Source organism: Silene latifolia, chromosome Y (genome assembly GCF_048544455.1).
Source record: "Silene latifolia isolate original U9 population chromosome Y, ASM4854445v1, whole genome shotgun sequence".
NCBI lineage: Eukaryota > Viridiplantae > Streptophyta > Magnoliopsida > Caryophyllales > Caryophyllaceae > Silene > Silene latifolia.
In genome coordinates, this window is record NC_133538.1 from 171,593,244 (window position 1) to 171,613,968 (window position 20,725).

At 34.7% G+C, this 20,725-nt stretch overlaps 1 long non-coding RNA gene across 1 annotated transcript; it reads right to left on the reverse strand.

Moving 5' to 3' along the window:
• Positions 1-19,359: 19,359 nt before the first annotated feature.
• On the reverse strand, positions 19,360-20,725 carry LOC141632265 (uncharacterized). Its single transcript, XR_012537774.1, has 3 exons — positions 20,302-20,725; positions 19,870-20,218; positions 19,360-19,425 (listed from the first exon to the last, which is right to left on the reverse strand). It is a non-coding gene; the product is annotated as an uncharacterized LOC141632265 (long non-coding RNA).

Consider the following 20,725-nt stretch of genomic DNA (forward strand, 5'->3'; position numbering starts at 1 on the left):
AAAATAAACTTCAAGATTCACGAATAATGTTCCTAGATTCACCAAATAAATAACCAGTTTCACAAAAGTAAGATATTCCAAACACACCTGGAACTGCATTTATTATTCCGGCATCTTGGTCACTGATGATGTAATTGGATTCTTTGCCACCCATTGCTATCAGGAACTGCTGAAATGCCCAAATAAATGAGTCATCGTGTTCATAATCTAAAAGCACGCATCCAAATCTTATTGACTTTTTGTGATTGTCAATGCCAGTGAAAGGTGCAAATTTCATGTTATATTTGTTCGTTCCATAGGTTGGATCGAATGAAATAGCATCACCAAACAATGCGTAACATCTGATGGAATCCGCATTTGTCCAAAAAATTCTTGTCATAGCACTGTCAGCATCTGTTTCATATGAAAATACCAACCCTTTTGTTTCTCGGAGGGTTTCTAAACGAGAGATGAACATATGTCCATCCTTGCCATTAAGTAGACACTTTACATTCCTTTGGAAATTCTTGAACTGCGTAAGGGTAGCTCCAACATTTTTGAAACCCTCTGCTTGTTCCTTGCATAATTTGTATGTTAAACTAGCCCCGACATTCAATCTAGAATTTTGGATAATCAATTGCTTATGATATTCGTTCATTTGATTTATATTAACAGCAAGTTTCTCAAATTCCCTATTTTTGACAGGCGTTACTGGGTGATTGTGACCCTCACGGAATTGTTCAATCTGTACATCTTTTCATGGAACATGAATTTTATCATTGCTTCACAACCACACCTTTTAATTTTAGTTATTCTTGTACCACTTTGCTTATTGGAACTCTCAGCTTCACCTGCACCTGTACCTCCACCCTTTTTCGTACTGGTTTTAGCAGTTTTTGTTTTTCTATTTGCACTTATTGCACCAGCTTTTGTTTTGTCACCAGTTTCAACGGTTGTTGTTTTTACATCAGCTTTGGGAGGACGATTTTTCCTGTTATTAAAACCTTGACGATGACAAACCATGCATTTTGTTCGAATAACACCATCTTTAAACCTCTTAGTTGAAGACTTCCTTGCTTCAAACTCACAAGCAATAGCATAAATTTTATAGAACAACATTGCTGACTCTAAGTCCACAATTGTTTTGCCAACCACGGATGTAAACTTCTCTTCAATCCTACTTATCCATTGCTCAGTGCCACCCGGTGTGTAAGTTACCAAAGTAGTAGGTGTGGAAATAGTTGGCATTGTAGGGGTTGTTAAGACAGCAGTAGAACCCTCACCATCCTGACCAAAACCAACATTAGAGAAAGGAATCTCACCACAACCGACATGATGCGTCACACTACACTGTGAGTTGTTGTTGACATTTGAATCAATACCTAAGAAGATAAAAGGTTCACAAAGTCACATCTCACATTCACAAAACAAGGCTTAAGATTCACTAAATAAGGTCTGTGATTCACAAATAAAGTCTGAGGATATTATCTGAGCAAGGAAGAGAGCAGAATAGGTCATTCCTAAAGGGTTTATAAAAAGAGCTCTAGGATTCACAAACACAAGGACTGAGATTCACAAGTTCACTTTTTGGTTCAGATTATTAGTTCAGTTTTTAATCTTACCCAGGTTGCATATATTAGTTATTAAGTTTCACAAAATAACCTTCTAGTTTCACAAACTACGGTCTCTGCTTCACACAAAAAGAAATAAATAAATTGAATCAGTAACGTTTAACAACAGAGATTCACAAAATAAGGCCCAAGATTCACTAAATAAAGGCTGAGATTCACCAAATAAAGTCTGAGATTCACTAAATAAAGTATCAAATTATTAGTTCAAATAATTTAAAAAAAATTTGGTGAAGATTTTTAAGTTTTATTTAATTATCACACTATCATCATTTGCTAAGATTCACTGAGTAAGGTCTGAGATTCCCAAAATAAGGTCTAAGATTCACAAAATAAGTAAAGAGCAGCAAAGGTGATTCTAACCACTTATGATGACCAAGTTTCACAAAACAAGCTCTAAAATTCACTAAACTAGGTCTGAGATTCACAAAATAAGGTCTGAGATTCACCAAACAGCAAAATCCACTCAATTCATAAACTCTTACAGTAACAATTCAACCAACTCTTACAGTCACACAATTAGGTCCTAAGATTCACAAATTCAACTCAATTTATAAACTAAACCTTGCAAAAAAACTGAAATACAATATCGATCCATATATTCCATAATAATCAAGCAGAAATTTTGACAAATACAAATTGAATCAGAAAACATGAGATTTTACAAAAATTAAATAAAAAACGATATACCTGATTCAATAACACTATTATCATCAGTCATTGTGATATCTACAATCTCCATAGCAACTAGAGCTGCAAAATCGTCAAAAACAATTTAGTAAGTAGTACGAAATCGCGAGAAAAAGGAAATCGCTCAAAATATTGGTCAAATTCGAACGTTCTATTTATAAAATCGTTCAATTTGATCAAATTCGAACCTGATATCATGAATTTATGAGTGAATTGACAGAATTGTATAAATATACTCAATTTTGATCAAAATTATGAAATTACCTGAAAATTAATCGATTTTTCTTCTGAAATTACTTGAATCAACGTTGTTGAATGTTGTTTTGATGAAATCCACGAACAATCGATGAACAAATTGATGAGCTTTGCTGAAGAATTTCCGTTGAACGAATGAATTTTCAGGAAAACAATTTTGTTTGTATATTTTAAAGAAATAGTGTGTAATTGGGCTATTGTATGATTTAATATTTTAGTGAGAGAAAGTATTTTGGGCTAAATGAAAAGATTTGGAATGACCCCTCAATTTTCAAATTGAATGAATAATAGGAAGTTAGTCCATAAATGAAGGATTAATGAAGGAATTTGGTGAGGCCGGCCGCCTCGCCATAATTAACGGCCTCACCGGATTAAATATATATATATATATATATATATATATATATATATATATATATATATATATATATATATATATATATATATATATATAGAGAGAGAGAGAGAGAGAGAGGGGTTCAAATGAGTCCACCTAAAATGGTGAGTCCATTAAGTCCTCATCTTAGCCATTGATCTTTTAAGATTGATGGTTGAGATTTTAAAATTTTAAGATGGAAACTTTAATGTTTTAGAAATGAAACTTTAATTTATGATTGTAACTTTAATTCTTTATAATTATAACTTTAATATTTAAAATAATTTTATAAATAAAAATTTAGATTTATGTTATAAAATTTGATTTTAAATATATAAAATCAATTTTTGAGTATAACTTTAATATTTTAAGGTGAAACTTTAATGCTAAAAATTGAAACTTTAATTTTTTAGACAATTTTTAATATAAAAATTTAAATTTATTTAATTTTACTGATTTATAAATGAAACTTTAATGTTTTACGAATGAAACTTTAATACTAAAAATCAAAACTTTAATATTTTTAACCAATTTTTAATAAAAAAAAATTTGAATTTATTTAATTTATAAATGTAACTTTAATGTTTTACGAGTGAAACTTTAATGCTAAAAATTAAAACTTTAATTATTTTTTGACAATTTCTAATATAAAAATTTGAATTTAGTTAATGTTTGTGATTTATAAATTTTATGAAGGTAACTTTAATGTTTTAAAATTGTAACTTTAGTCGTAATTTTTAAAACTTTATCTTCGTTTTTTTAGGATTGTAATTTGAATTTATGTAATATAAGTCCTTGGTGAGTATAATTAGTCCATATGAAAGCATAACTTTAGTCCATATAAGCGTAACTTTAGTCCGTCTAAGCGTAACTTTAACTCATGCCGAAAAACTTTATATTAATAACCACCACCCTCATCTCGTCCAGCCACTCGGCCCATGACCACAACGTTAACACAACCACCACCACCTCTAGCCACCAGCCACCACACCCTCCACCGTGACGTCGTCTGGCCTGCAACAACCGCCACCAATCTGAAAAAAAAAAACATAGAAGGCCACGACTATAGGCGGCAGCCACGACCTACCCACAAGTGACCTGGACCGTAATCTGAAAAAAAAAAAAAAAAAAAAGAGAACGAATATAGGCGGCAGCCACGACCTACCACGGCCAACATCCGGCAGCCACACATGACGCACCAAAACAACAAAACCACGACGCCATTAAACAAAAAAAAGAGAGAGAGAGAGAGAGAGGCGGCGAATGGCGGTAGAAGAGCAAGGGTCGTCTCTGGTGGTGACCGAGGGAGGCAGAAGAGCGGCGGGAGAAGAAAAAAGGCAGAGGCGGTTTAAAAAAAAAAAAAAAAGGGAAGGCGTGGTGGCTGCGGCCGAGAGGAGAAGGGAGAGCCGGCAAAGGAATGGCGTGGTGGTTGAGGTTGGGGCGAGGGCGGCAGAAGGAGCGAGGAGGAGCAGAGGGCGGCGGTTGTTTGGGAGGTGGGACGGAGAGAGAAAGGGAGGAAGAGAGGGAAAGGGAGGAAGAGAGAGAAGCAGTAGGAAGGGAAATGAAGGGAATTAGGGTTTGGTTGTTTTATATAGGGCTTTTATTTTCAGATTCAATCTCAGCCCTTAATTTTGTTCTAATCTAATGGTTTAGATTAGGACTCATGGGACTCACCTATACTAAGAGACTCACTTGATCCCATTTCTATATATATATATATATATATATATATATTTATATATATATATATAGATATATATATATATACATATATATATATATACATATATATATATATACATATATAGAGGCCGGATCCGGTGAGGCACCTCATTATGGCGAGGCGGCCGGTCTCACCAAATTCCTCATTATGGCGAGGCAAGATCCGGTGAGTCCACCTATATATTTGAGTCCATGAGTCCATAAAACAATATCACGCACCATACAATACAATATCACGAATTTTTTTTTTCGAAATTTTTTTTTTTCAAATTTTTTTTTTCGAATTTTTTTTTTCAATTTTTTTTTCTATAGCTATTTTGTGAATCTCATACCTTATTCAGTGAATCTTTAAGGCTTGTTTTGTGAAACTTGATCATCATAATTGGTTAAAATCACCTATTTCGCTCTTTTCTTTATTAGGTGAATCTCGGACTTTGTTTTGTGAATCTCGAGACCTTGTTCGGTGAATCTTAGAACTTGTTTTGTGAAACTTGGTCATCATAAGTGGTTAAAATCACGTTTTTTCCTCTTTTCCTTATTTTGTGAATCTCATACCTTAGTCAGTGAATCTCAAGACTTGTTTTGTGAAACTTGATCATCATAAGTGGTTAAAAATCACCTATTTTGCCCTTTTCTTTATTAGGTGAATCTCGGACTTTGTTTTGTGAATCTCGACTTGTTCGGTGAATCTTAGAGCTTATTTTGTGAAACTTGGTCATCATAAGTGGTTAAAATCACGTTTTTGCTCTTTTCCTTATTTGGTGAATTTCGGACCTTATTTTGTGAATCTCATACTTTATTCGATGAATCTTAAGGCTTGTTTTGTGAAACTTGATCATCATAAGTGGTTAAAATCACCTATTTTGCTCTTTTCTTTATTAGGTGAATCTCGGACTTTGTTTTGTGAATCTCGGACCTTGTTCATGAATCTTAGAGCTTGTTTTGTGAAACTTGGTCATCATAAGTGGTTAAAATCACGTTTCTTGCTCTTTTCCTTATTTGGTGAATCTCAAGCCTTATTTTGTGAATCTCATACCTTATTAAGTGAATCTTAAGGCTTGTTTTGTGAAACTTGATCATCATAAGTGGTTAAAATCATCTATTTTGCTCTTTTCTTTATTAGGTGAATCGAGACTTTGTTTTGTGAATCTCGAGCTTGTTCAGTGAATCGTAGAGCTTGTTTTGTGAAACTTGGTCATCATAAGTGGTTAAAATCACGTTTTTTTGCACATCTGAGTACGGATTTCGCTAACTCATCCTCAATGTTAATGTATTTAAGTTTAATACACTAGATTCTTAAATTAACTAGGCTATATGAGATTCGAACTCATACCTTTGTGCAAGATTTGCACATTGCTCTCCCATTTGAGCTAATAGCCTTTAAGATATACGAGTACATAACAAAGATTAAATAAGAGGAACCTTAAGCTAATAGCTAACAAAGATATACGAGTACATATAGTATGTTCATTAGATGGCTGGAATTAGTGAGCTAGTACCAAATTGGTAGCCAACATGCCTTAATAGTTGGAAAACAAATATTAGGTGGTTGTTTGAAAAAGCGAGTTATAAGGTAATAGTTTGCTACTTTTGACAGATTAACATAAAAGATAGATTCAGCCCAAAGCTCATATCCCTACAAAATCAAGATAAATGATAGATTCAGTAAAATCACACGCACAATAATTAAAATGGCTTTATAAATTAGTAAAATCATACTATTCACTAGAAAAAAAAGATTTAGGAAGTTATAATGGATCTTACCTGCCAAATAAATTTGTTATAGGATTATTGAATAGAAGAGTTGTGATCGATCAGGAAGTGTGGGACACTATCTGGTTTGGATAATCAGATGCTGGTATCGCTCGAGACCTTATCTTTCTAAAACCGATCTGTACATCTAGGACATGATCAAACTTTGTCCAATCCTCACCTTCCTCAGTAAAACGGTCTGTCAACAAACCACTTTCTTCAATTATGAGTTCCTCAAGTGTGCTTGGCAAGAGTGGAAGCCAAGTCATTGCTCCACAGCGTAGGATTTTCAACTTCTTTAATGAAGAATGTTGTTCTAGAGAAGAAAGACTGACTAATTTTGGGCAACTACTAAACTGAAGAGCTTTTAGTCCAGGCATCACTTTTGAATCTGACCCCAAATTCCATTTTTCAAGTTGTTCCATGGATATGATGCTTAACGACTCCAACTTTGGGAAACAACCTTGACCAAAGAAATGGTGATCAAGATTGACTACATTCCTTAGTTCTTCCAGGAAGAGAAATTTAAGGCCGCGGTGATATTCAGCAACTTTCATGTAAGACCTGACTTCCTTTCTTGCTCTTGAAACCAAGGCATTAGACTTTTCCTCCATGCGTTTTCTGAACTTCTTCTTGCTCAACTCGAGTGCCGTAGGGTCAATGTGACTAACAATCACATCCATTTTGTGAAGATTTGAGTTCACCAACCATGGAATGATGCTGAGATTCTCCTGCATTTTTTTTTCAATGTCATTAGAATCACGACAACATAAAAACAACAGTAATATTCATTCGTAAACATATGAATGTAGCAATTATTATAATATAGATAATATTATAGGACATATGCATTCATTAACAATGTCTGATTATGAACACATGCACCAATGTAAATCGAACCTTCCTAAATTTACTCCGTACAATCAATTCACACAAAGCAGTAAACGTGCATCATATCAGAAACTACAATGCTAAAGTAACACCTATTATTAAATACCGGTTTCTGACACGATAGAATTGAGACGGCCTAATCTCAATAGATATGGTCAATGTCTCCTCAAAATACGGTGATAAAATAAGGCCGCGGTGATATTCAAAACGTTTACGAACAACGATAATAGGTAAATAAATGAGCTTCAATTTATGAAATTAAATCAGTCAATTGAAAATTAGTGTGATTGAAACAGAATGAAAGCAGTATGGATCGAAATGTAAATTAGTTGATCTAAATTACCTAATTTCCGGATGACAATGGCTGTAGAAAAGCATAGTGATAATGGCGATCGAAAAGCTCAATGATAATGGCGAAGACAGAGATGAAGATGAAGCTCAGTTGAAGAAGATTTGAAGAGAGAGAAAATGACGAGTAAATGAGTTGAGTAAATGAAAGTAAACGGGTGGGTTAGTTGGAATTATAAGGGGGACACGTGGCATCATCTGATGACTTTATTTTTTTTAGATCCAATGGTTTAGAATGGGTACAGCTACCTCACCCTAAGAAGGGTGCCTCACATGATTCAATCTCTACATATATATATATATACATATATATATATATATACATATATGTATATATATATATATATATATGTATATATATGTATATATATATATATATATATATATGTATATATATATATATATATATATATATATACGGTCATATATATATACGGTCCGGATCCGGTGAGGTCGTTAATTATGGCGAGGCGGCCGACCTCATCAAATCCCTTCATTAATCCTTCATTTGTGGACCAACTTCATATTATTCATTGGGCTGAAAATTGAGGGATCATTCTAAATATTTTCATTTAGCCCAAAATACTTTCTCTCACTAAAATAGTAAATTATAAAAAGCCCAAACACACCCTATCTCTCTAAAATATAACAAACAAAATCGTTTTCTGAGAATTCTTCAGCAAGCAAGCTCGTCGTTCAACGGAAAGTCTTCAGCACGAAAGCTCATCAATTTTTTCATCGATTGTTCGTAGATTTCATCAAAACAACATTCAACAACGTTGATTCAAGTAATTTCAGAAGAAATTTTCGATTAATTTTCAGGTAATTTCATAATTTTGATTAAAATCGAGTATATTCATACTATTCTGTTAATTCACTCATAATTTGATGATATCAGGTTCGAATGTGATCAAATTGAACGATTCCGTAAATAGAACGTTCGAATTTGACCAATATTTTGAACGATTTCCTTTTTCTCGCGATTTCGTACTACTTACTACATTGTTATTACCGATTTTGCAGCTCTAATTGCTATGGAGATTGTAGATATCACAATGATTGATGATAATAGTGCTATTGAATCAAGTATATCGTTTTTTGTTTAATTATTGTAAAAATCTCATGTTTTCTTATTCAATTTGCATTTGTCAAAATTTCTGCTCACGATTTGACAAATATTTTGAGCGATTTTGTATTTTAGTTTTTTTGCAAGGTTTAGTTTATGAATTCAGTCGATTTTGTGAATTTAGGACCTAATTGTGTGACTGTAAGAGTTGGTTGACTGACTCTTGAAGATGATATTGAGTTGATTTATGAATTGAGTCGATAAAATATAATACTCCGTATGTACTAGCAATTAAGTATTTCTGTTACTTTTTTGGTGAATCTCAGACCTTGTTTTGGTGAATCTCAGACCTTGTTTTGTGAATCTCATACCTTGTTTAGTGAATTTCAGACCTTACTCAAGGAATCTTAGCAAATAAATAATTCTTTTACTTTTTTAAGTTCTTTTCCTTTTTTGGTGAATCTCAGACCTTGTTTTGTGAATCTCAGACCTTGTTTAGTGAATCTTAGAGCTTTTTTTGTGAAACTTGGTCATCATAAGTGGTTAGAATCACCTTTTCTGCTCTTTTACTTATTTGGTGAATCCTAAACCTTATTTTGTAAATCTCATACCTTACTAAGTGAATCTTAGCAAATGATGATATTGTGATAATTAAAACATAAGTAATATTCAGCAAACTTAGTGAATCTTAAGCCTTGTTTTGTGAATGTGAGATGTGACTTTGTGAACCTTTTATCTTCTTAGGTGTTGATTCAAATGTCAACAACAACAACTCAGAGGGTAGTGTGACGCCTCTTGTCGGTTGCGGTGAGGTTCCTTGCTCTAATGTTGGTTCTGGTGAGGGTTCTACTACTGTCTTAACAACCCCTACAATGCCAACTATTTCCACACCTACTACTCTGGTAACTTACTCACCGGGTGGCACTGAGCAATGAATAAGTAGGATTGAAGAGAAGTTTACACCCGTGGTTGGCAAAAAATTTGTGGACTTAGAGTCAGCGATGTTGTTCTATAAAATTTATGCTATTGCTTGTGGGTTTGAAGCAAGGAAGTCTTCAACCAAGAGGTTTAAAGATGGTATTATTCGAAAAAAATGCATGGTTTGCCATCGTGAAGGTTTTAATAAGAGGAAAAGACGTCCTCCCCAAGATGATGCAAAAACAACAACCGTTGAAACTGGTGACAAAACAAAAGCTGGTGCAATAAGTGGAAATAGAAAAACAAAAGCTGCTAAAACCAGTACGAAAAAGGGTGGAGTTGCAGGTGATGAGGAGGGTGAGAGTTCTAATAAGCAAAGTGGTACAAGAATAACAAAAATTAAAAGGTGGGGTTGTGAAGCAATGATAAAATTCATGTTCCATGAAAAAATGTACAAGATTGAACAATTCCGTGAGGGTCACAATCACCCAAAGGACGCCAAAAAATAGGGAATTTGAGAAACTTGCAGACAATATAAATCATCTGAATGAATATCATAAACAATTGATCATTCAAAATTCGAGATTGAATGTCAGGGCTAGTTTAACATACAACTTATGCAAGGAACAAGCAGAGGATTTCGAAAATGTGGGTGCTTCCCTTATGCAGTTCAAGAATTTCCAAAGAAATGTAAAGTGTCTACTTAATGGTAAGGATGGACATATGTTCATCTCTCGTTTAGAAACCTTCAGAGAAACAAAAGGGTTGGTATTTGCATACGAAACAGATGCTGACAATGATTTGACAAGAATTTTTTGGACAAATGTGGATTCCATCAGATGTTACGCATTGTTTGGTGATGTTATGTCATTTGATCCAACCTATGGAACGAACAAATATAACATGAAATTTGCGCCTTGCACTATGATTGACAATCACAAAAAGTCAATAACATTCGGATGCGCTCTTTTAGACCATGAAGACGATGACTCATTTATTTGGGCATTTCAGCAGTTTCTGAAAGCAATGGGTGGCAAAGAACCCAATTACATCATCAGTGACCAAGATGCTGGAATAATAAATGTAGTTCAAGGTGTGTTTGGAATATCTTACTTTTGTGAAATTGGTTATTTATTTGGTGAATCTAGGAACATTATTCGTTAATCTTGTTATTTATTTGCTGCTCTGTCTGTAAACGGCATCTTCAATTTGGTTTAGTTTTTGAATGCTAGAGGTTATACTGTGAAACCAGTAGGTAGTATTGTGAAACCTGGACCTCAATGTTGTGAATCCTGGAACTTATCTTGTGAAACTGGAACATAAAATTGTGAAACTTGGACCTGAATCCAGCATTAAGTGTTTTTAACATTTCAGACCTTATTTTGTGAATCTCAGAGCTTTTTTTGTGAAACTTAGAGCTTAATTTGTGAAACACAAAGCAAATATTCATAAACTTGGCCATAAGTTGTTGAAATCACCTATTTTGTTATTTCTCTTATCTTGTGAATCTGAGACCTTATTTAGTGAATCTTAAAGCTTGATTTATGACCATAGAAGATAATACTCTGACAATAGATAATGTGGATTTTGTGACTTGCAGTCGTGTTCAAAAAAGCAAGACATCGCTTTTGCATGTGGCACATTATGAAGAAAGTAACCGACAAGGTTGGGAGCAGAATTTTCAAAGAGACTGATTTCTTAAGTCGTTTGAACAATATTGTCTGGAGCAAGGACTTGGAGCCTGAGGAATTTGAAGAGAATTGGGCTAAGGTCATTAGCGACTTCTCGTTAGAAGGAAATAAATGGTTGACTGGCAAGTTTGCGGAACGAGAGAAGTGGATACCCGCTTATTTTAGGAATGTGCCTATGGGCAACATTTTCAAAACCACACAAAGATCAGAGAGTTCAAATAGTTTCTTCAAGAGATTTGAAAATAAATATGGTACTCTTGTAGAACTTTGGATGAGATTTGAGAGTGCCATGGACCAACAAAGGCACAACCTACAGCTTCTTGAAGCACAGAGCGAAAACTCAATGCCTGAAACCCTATTCGGGTCAAACTGGGAGGCACATGCAGTCAAGGTCTATACACATGAAGTGATCTTCGACTTCCAACAGGAGGTTAAGTTTTCGGTAAATACGTGTAGTGTTTTTGGATACACCCCACCAAATCCAGTAACTAAATTTGAAGTTTCAATTGTTGAGGACGCAAACAAGCGAAAGAGATATGCAGTTGAGTACAATAGGATAACAATGGATGTCCGTTGTACATGTAAATTATTTGAAAGGAAAAGTATTTTATGCAACCACATCATTTGGATTTGCTCGGGAAAGTTTAAGGAAATACCTGAGAAATACATTTTGCGTAGGTGGAGTAAGAATGCACTCAGAAACCGGGTTTATGATTTGAATGGAAATCTGCTGGAAAACTACGATCTTACTGGTAATAGTAAATTTGGAATGTCTCGGGTGTGGTCTGAAATTTACGCAACTGTTGGTATACTCAAAAGAAAAGAAGAAGAGTCAGATATGAGAGATTTTGCCAAGCTAATTAAAGAATTCCGAGAGAAGTTGGAGCCAAACCCAAAGCCTTTGACCAAAGAACAAGAATTGGAGGTCCTTCTGAACTACAAGGCTCCAAAAGAAGTCAAGATCTTACCACCTAAAGTCTCTAAAAACAAAGGTAATGGTAAAAGGTTGGTGAGCAGCAAAAATAAGGCAATTATGAAGGCAAAAAAACCGAAAAGGTTGTGTGCTAAGTGTAAACGCATGTCACACCACGATAAAAGAAATTGTCCAAATGAGTTTGCAGAGCATCCTCCTGAGAATCAACTATGTATAATTCTACTCTTGTCTTTCCATTTTATTATTACTTAAAAACGAAACTACTCTTGCCTACTAATTTTTTTTTTTTAAAAGTATCTAATCAAGGTTTGATTCTTCACATAGGGAGACACATCGGAAGAAGAGGAAGAAGGGGAAGAAGTCGAGGATGAAGATTGATGTAAAGGAGTATTCTTAAGCAACGAGAATAGAGATGACAATTGAAGAAGACAAGTTTTAAGTTTGTTTTATTTTTGTCAATGTTGTGAATCCTGGAACTTATCTTGTGAAACTGGAACGTAAAATTGTGAAACTTGGTCCTGAATCTAGCATCAAGCATTTTTATCATTTCAGACCTTATTTTGTGAATCTCAGACCTTATCTTGTGAATCTCATACCTTGTTCAGTGAATCTTAGGGCTTGTTTTGTGAAACTTGGTCATGGTTTAAAATCATCTATTTTGCTCTTAATTTTGTGAATCTCAGACCTTATCTTGTGAATCTCAGACCTTGTTCAGTGAATCTTAGGGCTTGTTTTGTGAAACTTGGTCGTGGTTTAAAATCATCTATTTTGCTCTTTATTTGATGAATATCAGACCTTGTTTTGTGAATCTCAACCCTTGTTCAGTGAATCTCAGAGCTTGTTTATTTACTTATGACGTTTATTTGTTTTCAATATTGTAAATGCTAGACTTTAATTTGTCCAATTGTTTACTTGCAAAGTTTGTGAATCCTACAAAAGGTGGAAGGTGATTTCGTGAAACATGAACTTAAATGTGGGAAATCGTATAACAGTAGTCCAAGCCAAGCTCAAATTGCTCAACTTAATGTCAAATTAGGCACATAAGTCACATAAGTGACCCAGAAAAATTATTATGACTTTACAACTATCAAATATCTTTACAAGAGTTAATAAAGGCAACAATCTTGGCAACAATCTTCACAGGAGCCTCGACCCACTTTTGCATATTATCACTTCACATCATCCCATCAACAAGGACAATTGTCTTCTTTAATTAAACACCTATACAACAAAAAACAAGTACAATCGACTTATTTACGAAATATTCGCCAAAGTTATGAAGAAATGAACTTCACATCATTTTTAAGACAATGAAGTGTACCTTTTTAGTATTTTCATCCCATCTAAGTAGTTCCAACATGATCGATTTTCGATATTGTGGCAATTTCTGCAAAGAGTGACATATATTAATGAAGTATATATAGACAACTTACCTTTATTTGGTGAATATCAGACCTTGTTTTGTGAATCTCAAACCTTGTTCAGTGAATCTCAGAACTTGTTTAGTGAATCTCAGAGCTTGTTGATTTTAAACCACTTATAATGACCAAGTTTCACAAAACAAGCTCTAAGATTCACTGAACAAGGTCTGAGAATCACAAGATAAGGCTTTATTTTCGTATACTAATGAACTTACCTCAAAATATTCACTTTTGGTCTATAAACTATCATCGTCCAAGGCACTCAACCACTTCAACAGAAAAACTCCACAATCAAAACTAGACAGAAAAACAACAAATAGTTTAAAATCAACAAGCTCAAAATAATAACTATTGATCTGTTAACAAAAGGAAAAAGATACATGCTTACATACCATGTTTTTTGTTGAGGGACTTCGAGATTGACAAATTCGTTCGTGTGCATGAACTCCAAAGATTTATATGACTGCCCCAAAATAGATGAAACATGATACCACTGAAAAGAAAAGGCAATAACAAGATCAAAATATATTTTGGAGTATAATTTTAAAAGAAAAGGCAATAACAATATTTTGGAAAAAAAAAATCATACATGCATGCTTGTTGTTAGGATCCACATTAATATCCACGCTTGAGTCAAGGATGAAATTTTTTTCCCTACTTTATATCACAGACACAAGCCCACTAATGCTTCGGCGTGTCACTATGCAAAGGGATAAAAACCTGAGATAGTAAATGTACAAGACAAACCAAGAGATTAATGCTATAATAAGGAAAATAAGGTCTAGGATTCACAACATAAGGTCAAGGATTCACAAAATCAGGTCAAGGATTCACAAAACTAGTTCAAGGATTCACAAAATAAGTTCACAAAATAAGGTCCAGGATTCACAAAATAAGTTCACAAAATAAGGTCAAGGATACATAAAATAAGTTCACAAAATAAGGTCCAGGATTCACAAAACAAGGTCCAGGATTCACGAAATAAGGTCCAGGATTCACAAAATAAGTTCACAAAATAAGGTCAAGAATACATAAAATAAGTTCACAAAATAAGGTCCAGGATTCACAAAACAAGGTCCAGGATTCACGAAATAAGGTCCATGATTCACAAATAAGTTCACAAAATAAGTTCCAGGATTCGCAAAATAAGTTTCAAGATTCACAAAATAAGCTCCAAAATTCACAAATAAGTAAAATAAACATCACAAATATATGACCTTCTCGATATGGCTACCATCAACTGGAGTGTAATGGGACTTTATGTAGTGACCCCAAACAATGGGGTTGTGTTCTAAATAAAGACCCTACAAGTCACAAAAAGGCAATTTTAGAAACAAAACAACTTTAAGAATGCAAAATACTTGGATATCAACATATAAAGGATTTGAAACTAACATATATTGTTGTTGGCAAGTAGAGTACATTTGTTCTACCGAGTGTGCACTTAATTCCAAACATATCAATGACCTACAAAATTAAATTTGTAAGGAAACATACACATCGAGTGACCTCATTTTATGAAACGTGAACAAAATGAAACAGTTTGAGTGGCGTGAACAAAATGAAAACATGGGCAGGAAAAGGAAAATAATACTCACGGATTACTTACCTGATCCATAATAAGGCCACGCGCTCCAAGGGTCAGCAAAGCATCTCTTGTGACTTCCATCCACGGAGTGGACACCATAACCTCACTTCATTATTGATAAAATGCAATTAGTAGATATATTTATTACAATAAAAAAATCAAAAAATCAAAGCAAAAATATGACATTACTGTTGAGTTTTCTTTGATCTCTTTCGAACAAAATTCACCAATTCCATGTTAGTGTATCGAGGCCATTCTAGTGCATCATTTTGTACTATTTCTCTGGATAGTTTCTCAGAACATGTAGTAATTTGATCGTACGCACTCAACTCCTTACTGGCAGATGGTTTATCGAGGTCGGAAACAATTGGTGTATAAGGAGGATCACTGTTCCCTACCACAGGAGGAGGAGGAGGAGTAGAAGTCGCAGGAGTAGCTAGAACAGTAACGGTGGGGTGAGTGGGCTCATTGACGGGAGGGACATCATCAATAGCACTGGAACTTGTTTGCATATCTCTTTCGCTTGTTCTCCTCCTATTGTACTCAACCCACTGTTCTTGATTATGATGATCATCCGCTACCACTGTGGGCTCAAAATGGTCAGGTTGTTCATCATTGACAGGAGGGACATCATCATTGAAGGAAGGGACATCATCAATAGCAGTATTGTGAGAGGGAGATAAAAGATTATTAGGTTGTTCATCAGCTTGAATACAATACGTTAAAGGTTCAGGTTGAGATAAAAGAAGATCATCAAGTGGTATGATTTGGCATTCTGGTTTTGGTGGTGAACGACGTGACTGTATTGGTTGCAAAGCTTCATCCATCACATCCAATGCCTCCAACAATTCAGCTTTAGACCACCCACACATTCTCTCCAGATTATCCCCACTATTACCCTCCACACTCTCCTGGACATTACCCTCCTCATTATTTTTCTTGTTGAGATAACCTAAAACCATCTACCATACCATCTACAGCTGCAACTAGTTTAGAAACTGTTGCTGAGGAAGGTAGTTTGCTGAGAGCTTGGCTAGCAAGAGATTTGTACTCCACGAAAGCTTGAGCCATGACCTTTGCGGAAAGCGCAAGTTTCTTAATAAACTCAGTAGTACTACCTGAATTGTTAGGTAGAGGAGGATCAACCTTTGCGGAAAGCGCAAGTTTATTAATAAACTCAGTAGTACAACCTGAATTGTTAGGTTGAGGAGTACCAGTAGGTTCTTTATCTTCAGATTGTTGTTGTTCAGATTGTTGTTGTTCACTCGTTGGCTTTGGAGACTGCCTAAACTCAATAGTAGGAAGTAGCAAAGGTGCATGTGGCTTATGCTGAGTGATGACCATTGGAGGCTCAATAGAACCCTTGCCGAAAGTTTTCAAGTCCGAATTTTTGTCATTCACTTCCTCCTTAACTCTCTGAGATATAGGTTCGTTAGTCCAAGTTGAGAGCGTTGGAAACTGCCGAGTAACAAGGCGTGATTTGAAGACACATCGGTCTAGATAAATGAAAACCAAGACCATAATAGGTCCACCAAACCAATTTTCTTTCAGCTTTTTGGTCTCCCATTCCTCCTTTTGCCAAGACTCAACTTGGGCAGCCAATTACCGTTGATGAAAATGCACTAGTTGAATTCGGAGATCAAGTCAGTGTTTACCAAACTTTTCAGAAGTCTCAAACTTGCCCGATTCCCTACAACACCGCCTAAAAGAGCATTGAAGATGTAAATGATGAAATTGTGCTTGAAATCATCTTCACCATCTCTTTGTGTAGAGAGCTTGTGCATAATGTCTTTGACCTCAATGGAACTACCTTTGTATTGACTTTTGAAATCCTCCAAAACATACAAATAAGAAGGGCACTTATCTCCAATTTTTGCTTCAACGACAATGTTTGGACCCATTGGCAATCCCAGGCACAGATGTATATCTTCCTCTAAAACAGGGATTTTCCCATCAAACAACGATCCTTTAAAGGGGTTGTAATTCGAAACTAACCAATACGCCAAGTTACCCGGAACAACATCTGTTTTAAGAAGCAAGAGAGAACCAAATCCCATTTGTTATATAGCTTGAATCTGGTTATCTGATGGTGGATTATCCTCATTGTTGAGAAAGTTGTAAAGCCCAGCAGGAGACATCCGAGTCCTCAACACCGGGAATCGCTCTTTATAGGTTCTTTTCTTTTTTTAGCGGATTCACATACTTCACTAGTAGAGGTAGCTGGTTCCGATCGCTTCATTTTAGCTTGCTTCCTATTATGCACCAAGTAAGGCAAAATAACATCAGAACTAAAATCCAAAATGTAAACATTTTAAGTAAGTTTGACAACAGAGAAGGTGATTTCATCCACTTATTAACAAGTATAACAATATTATCTTCTAGTTTCACAAAACAAGGTCTGAGATTCAAACAATTAGGTCCTAGATTCACACAAGTAGGTCCTAGATTCACGAAATGCAAATGAGATGTAGCTACTGAAAAGTTAACAAAAAATACATTTAAAAACTGGCAATATAGAAGGATAAGATAATGAAACATGCATCCAACGAACATGCATCCAAAAGAACAATAAATTAATCACAAAACAATACGCAAGCAAGCTTACAAAAACTGGCAATATAGATACTACTAAAATTGAACGAAATAAGCAAGAGAATCGAAATCTACTAAAAAATGGAAAGGAACATACGAAAAATAGGAGAAATCGACTTCAATTATGCTCGCAAAACCCTAAATCCTCAATAACAAAAACCTGCATAATAACAACAATAATTTGACGAATTAAAGAAGTTAATTGAAAATTATGGTGAAAAATACGAAACAAAAGGAGGATGAATCGAAACTTGAGAAAGTAGATAGAAAATACCTAATTTGTGGATGATAGCACCAGTAGAAACGGTAATGCTAATAGCAGATGAAAAGCTCAATGATAATGGCGGATGGAAACTCAATGATAATGGCTGGATAATGGCGACGACGGAAGTGAAGTTGTAGCACTGAATATGGAAGTTGAAGAGAGAGAGAGAGAGAGAGAGAGAGAGAGAGAGAGAGAGAGAGAGAGAGAGAGAGAGAGAGAGAGAGAGAGAGAGAGAGAGAGAGAGAGAGAGAGAATATGGAAGTTATTTTCTGAAACTATTCAAGAAATTGTGAAACTTTGTCATGAATGGTGGATCTTTACTTAAAAAGTTTATATTTCTAATTTTGTGAATCCTGGATCTTATTACGTGAAACTGGAGCATGAAATTGTGAAACTTGGTCATGAATAGTTGATCTTCACTTAAGATGTTTCTTTTACTCAATGTTGTGAATCCTGGAACTTATCTTGTGAAACTGGAACATAAAATTATGAAACCTAGACCTGAATCCAGCATTAGGAATTTTTGTGAATTTAGTCTTTAGTCTTTTTCATAATGTGGATTTTGTGAATTTAGTCTTTAGTCGATGTCATTGTTTCCCAATGAATTAAAGCATGAAACCAGCATCGTTTCCCAATTTAGCCTGAATCCAGCATCGTTTCCCAATGAAGTAAAGCCTTTAGTCGATGTCATTGTACCAAAGGTATATCCAGACCTGTATCCATTAATCATGTAATGTACATAATACAGAAAAAGATGCGAATGAAATGAGAAGAAGGCTTGCATTAAACATCTTTGTCTCTCAATAAAAGACCGTCATACAAAGTACAGCTGTCTCATCTTATGGTCAAATCCAAGTTTCACAATTTCTTGTAGCATTACATTCTCGATTACTCACTACATTTTCGGCTACTCAAATACAAGACTAAAGACTAATCAATTCATGGTACCATTACAAACAAACAAGGTCGGTCATATGGCCGAATTTCACCATTTCGAATACTGAATACATCAACGCAAGATAGATATAGCAGGCCTGCTGAAGCAACGGATGTCCGCCAGTGAACACATATACATCAGAGAAAGATCATTTGCTTGCAAAAAGACTATCATGTCATCAATGAAACACCTATACCATCACAAACAAGTAACAATTAAGAGATTTTCACCCCACTTATTTACAAAATGTTCACCCAAGTTATAAGCAAATGGACTTTGCATTAATTTTAAGTCAAGGAAGTGTATCGTTTTTGTATTTTTATCCCATTTAAGAAGTTCCAATTTTATCTTCTTTCGATAGTCCGGCAATTTCTGCAAAAGAGATTTTCAAAACAGTATATATTTAATTGGCAAGGTAGGAGGCAAAACCCATAAATTTATATCTCAAAATATTCACTGTTGGTCCATAAACTTTCATTGTCCAACGCATCCAACCATTTCAGCACATACACTCCACAATCAAAACTACAAATAAATAAACATTTATGAGTAAAAGAAACGTCTCAAGGGAAGATCAACTATTCATGACCAAGTTTCACAATTTGATGTTCCAGTTTCACATAATAAGTTCCAGGATTCGCAAATTAAGATAAAGAAATTTATTAAATTCAAATATCAACCATTCATTTCAGCAATATGGGATTGGGTACTTGGTTTTGGTCAGAGAGGGATCATTCAGGTCCAGTTTCAACCATTCAAACTTGTATGATAAAAACACAAATATAGCCTAAAAAACGAAGATACATGGTTACATACCATGTTGTTTGTTGAGGGACTTCAAGGTTGACAATTTCGTTCATGTGCATCAACCGCAAAGATTCAAATGTAGATGAACCACCATAAAGAACAGATGAAACTTGGTACAACTAGAACATGAAAAATCCAATAAAACATAAAAATATGACAGGGTTATATTTTTAAGAGACTAAAGATAAATACTCCAAAATATTTTGGGAAAAAATCATAGAATCTCTTGGGCTGTGTGGTTATCAGGATCCGCATGTAAATCGGTGCTTGAGTCGAGGATGAAATTTACTTTTTGCTTTAAATCACAAACGCAAGCCCACCAATGATGACACTTATCGGCACGCATAGGGGTAAAAACCTGCAATAGACAAACCAATTAACAATACACATGAACGAAAATAAATAAAGAAGAAAATAAATAACAGAAGAGAGATCTTTCACCTTTTGGATATTGCTACAATCAAATGGAATATAATCAAACTTCAGGTAATGATCCCAAATAGCTGGGTTGCTCTCGAGATGAACAGTCTGCATGTGATAAAAGTAGGACTATTTTAATAAACCAGAGCGGAGCAACATTAAGAAAGCAAATACTTGAATATCAACATCTAAAGGATTTTAAACTCACATATACTGTCGTTGGCAAGTAGAGGACATCTGGTCTACCGAGTGTGGACTTAACTCCAAACATATCAATCACTTACAAAATCAAATTTAACAAAACAAAGGTAAAGGATTCACAAAATAAGTTCCAGCATTCACAAAATAAGTTCCAGGATTTACAAAATAAGTTCACAAAATAAGTTCCAAGATTCACAAAACAAGTTACAGGATTCACAAAATAAGTTCACAAAATAAGTTCCAA